Source organism: Psammomys obesus, unplaced genomic scaffold (genome assembly GCF_907164565.1).
Source record: "Psammomys obesus unplaced genomic scaffold, mPsaObe1.curated_primary_1811, whole genome shotgun sequence".
In the NCBI taxonomy this organism is placed as follows: Eukaryota; Metazoa; Chordata; class Mammalia; order Rodentia; family Muridae; genus Psammomys; species Psammomys obesus.
Genome location: NW_026596637.1, coordinates 834 through 4,533, shown reverse-complemented (window position 1 = coordinate 4,533; position 3,700 = coordinate 834). Strand labels below are relative to the sequence as shown.

The following is a 3,700-nucleotide window of genomic DNA, read 5'->3' as shown; positions in this document are numbered from 1 at the left end:
GACAGGAGCTCCACAAGGAGAGTAACAGAAGCAAAAATTCTGGGCCCAGGGGTCTTTTGTGGGACTGATACTCCAAACAAGAACCTTTCATGGAGATAACCTAGAACCCCTGCACAGATGTAGCCCATGGCATCTCAGTGTCCAAGAGGGTTTCCCAGTAAGGGGAACATGGACTGTCTCTAACATGAGCTCAGAGGCTGGCTCTTTGATTACCATCCCCTGAAGGGGGAGCAGTCTTACCAGGCCACAGAGGAAGATAATGAAGCCAGTCTTGATGAGATGTGATAGGCTAGGGTCCAAGGGAAGGGGAGGAGGACCTCCCCTATCATTGGACTAGGGCAGGAGCATAGGAGAAGAGGGAGGAAGGGTGAGATTGGGAGGGGATAGGGGAGGGGGCTACAGCTGGGATACAAATTGAATAAACTGTAATTAATAAAAGTAAAATAATTTTTTTAGTTTCTTTATGATATATAGATTGCATTTATATATATTTTGTGTGTGTGTGTGTGTGTGTATATATATCAATAATAATAAAAGAAACCTATCAACTTGAGAGGGAATACATGTGAAGAGTTGGGGGGTGGGGACCTGGGAGGGGCTGGAGGGAGAAAAGAAAGGGAGGGGAAAAGTGATATAACTATTTCAATAAAATATATTTTTGAAAAAAATTTAAATGTTGAGCTTCCAAGGCCACACACCAAATTCCTATAGTGGAACACTGTGACTATGATGAGGGAGAGGGAGAAAAGGAGAACATATGTATTTCCTTTACAGACCTTAAGTTCAGACATTATCAACTGTTGATAATTCCTCTCTTTTACACTGTGTTTTTATTGCTTTTGGTTTTGTACATTCTCAAACTCACTCACGGTTGTTTCTGGATGTATAATCTCTCCCCAGTTGTTATGTCTGTGTAAGGGAAGCCGATCCTTGTGGCATTCTAGACCTTGCAAATGCATGTGCCATGCAAGCAAATGTTTAATTACAGCAAATCTGAGAATTAAAAGATGCCCTCTGATCCACTTACAATGTGAAAGAATGTGATAATCTAGTGACTTCTCAAGTCTTTGTCATCTGTCATCTATCATCTATCTATCTATCTATCTATCTATCTATCTATCTATCTATCTGTCTATCACCTATATCATCTATCTATCTGGATGTCTATCTACCTACCATCTATATAATCTATCTGTCTATCTATCTATCTATCTATCTATCTATCCATCTATCTATCTATCATCTATCTATCTTTGTCTTCTGGAGTTATGAGACATTTCCATGTGGCCTCCCAGATTCTGGCAGAGCATGAGGCTCTCAGCCTCATACCATTAAGATATAGCAACATGGCGTAAGAACTGCCTGCACCCAGGTGCTGTTTCTTCACTGATAGAGGCTGTGATTTGAATGTGAAAGCCTTTCATAAGCTCATGTGTTTGAACATTTGGTCCACAGGTAAGGGCACTCTTTTGGAATGTGGAACTTTTAGAAATTGAAACCTGGCTGGAGAAAATGGATCACTGAGGCAAGCCTTGAGGTTTTATAGCATGGTCCCAGTTTCATCCACTCTCTGCTTCTTGACTATGAATCCAATGTATCTCTGTTGCTCACACTCCCGCTACCATGTCTTCCTACCATGGTGCCTGCAACCCCTCAACCTATAGGCCAAAATATACCCCTCACACCTTGTGATGCTTCTTGTCAGGTTTTTGGTCTTAGCAACAACTAAAGTCAGTAAGACTGAAAAAGGATAGACAGAGTGAGAAAATGGAAAGGCATGGAAAGGAAAGAAGGCCCTATCACAGAATATAGTTTAAGCTTTGCCAGCTGAAAATGCAGAATTGGAGCACAGTTAACATTTGTTATGAAGGTTGCCTACATAGAGGCAGAATTCTTTTATATAGAAAAGTTTCAAATAAGAATGTTAAAATAGCAGTGAATCATGGCTTAAGGTCTAAGCACATACTTCCTTCAGGAATGACCTCTTTCCTTTCCCAGCTATAAACCTGTAATTTTCTAGGACTCTCACAAGAAAGAACCTCCATTTATAATAAAAGACATGTCTTAAGCTCCTATATAACTCTTTCCACCTGTGGTTTCATCCTATCAGGTTGTAATACTACCCAAGACACCTCAGGAGCTACCCTATAATTTCATTTACCAAAAAGAGGGGGAAACATTTTGAGATATAATTTGAGAGCTGCCAAAAATAGTGGCAACTACTGAGAAACTAAAATGCAACTCTCTCTTGTGAAGTCCACACATACACTTTTTTCATAGATAGCCTGCTCTGAATACCTATCTCTAATTCTTAAGTCTACAGAGAGTTTCTTCCTAATAAAATCAAGCTGTGCTTCACATTGGCTTACATTGAAATTCTTTTCTTCAGAAAACTCATCCCACCTTCACTTGTGGGCCACATCAACTCCTCCTGACAATACAGTGGGGAGCCTCAACACCATTGCCATCACACACTCCTTCTGATTCAGTGCCATCCCTTTTGATATATATTTATACATCAAAATATATAATAAACTGTCTGCTGTTAAGGTTCATTCACATATAATGGTGCTGAAGGAGAATGACACACTGTCTTCAGTTGTGTGGCCACTGGTTAGGTGCCCATGCTCCTGTAAATAAATCCTCAGCCACATTATTGTCAGCGAACCTAATATAACTCACTGGGTCACACACACACACAAAAAATACATGGAAATAGAAGAAGAAAGGAGAAGAACAATGGGAGAATAAGTAGAATGAGAAGATAATAGAGGATGAATAAAATCAAAATACATTGTATACTTATGTGAACTCATATATGATGATAAAAAAAGCATTTTAAAAAACCAAAGTTTTATATAAAATGTACCTCAATTTTAACAAAGAAGTAAGACATAAAATACGACTTTGCAGACCCCGCTGTCCCCTGTCACTGCTGGCTGCAGCCATCGTCAACCCCCCCCATGTTCTTTGATAGGAGGCTGATGGCCAGTCCTTGGGCTGAGTCTCCTTTGAGCTGTTTGCAGACAAAGTTCCAAAGACAGCAGAAAACTTTCATGCTCTGAGCACTGAAGAGAAAATATTTAGATAGAATTATTCCAGGACTCATGTGCCAGGGTGGAGACTCCACATGCCAAAATGGCATTGGTGACAGGTCCATATATGAGGAGAAATTTGAGGATGAGAACTTCATCCTGAAGCATACAGTTCCTGGCATCTTGTCCATGGCAAATGCTGGACCAGACACAAATGGTTCCCAGTTTTGTTTTGTTTTCTTTTTATCTGCACTACCAAGACTGAATGGATAGATAACAAGCATGTAGTCTTTGGGAAGGTGAAAAAAGGCATGAACATCATGGAAGCCATGGAGCATTTTGGTCCAGGAATGGCAAGACCAGCAAGAAGATCACAACTTCCAACTGTGGACAATTCTAATTCTTTTGTCTTGAGAGCATCTTCCCCACCAGACCATTCCTCCTGTAGCTCAGGAGAGCACCTCCATCCCATCTGCTTGTAGTGCCCTGTGATCTCTGCTCTCACTGAAGTTCTTTGGGTTTCATATTTTCCTCATTTCCCTCCAAGTCAAGCTGGATTGCAGAATTAAGTTTAGGATTATGAATAAAAAGTAAATTAAAAAGAAATAAAATATAATACTTATATATTGAGAAGGTTGAAGCAAGGCTTATGAGAAATAAGTGAC

At 40.1% G+C, this 3,700-nt stretch overlaps 1 pseudogene; it reads left to right on the top strand.

Annotated features, from left to right (window-relative positions):
* The first annotated feature begins 2,977 nt into the window (after positions 1–2,977).
* LOC129670230 (peptidyl-prolyl cis-trans isomerase A-like) lies at positions 2,978–3,435 on the top strand (annotated as a pseudogene).
* Positions 3,436–3,700: the final 265 nt, after the last annotated feature.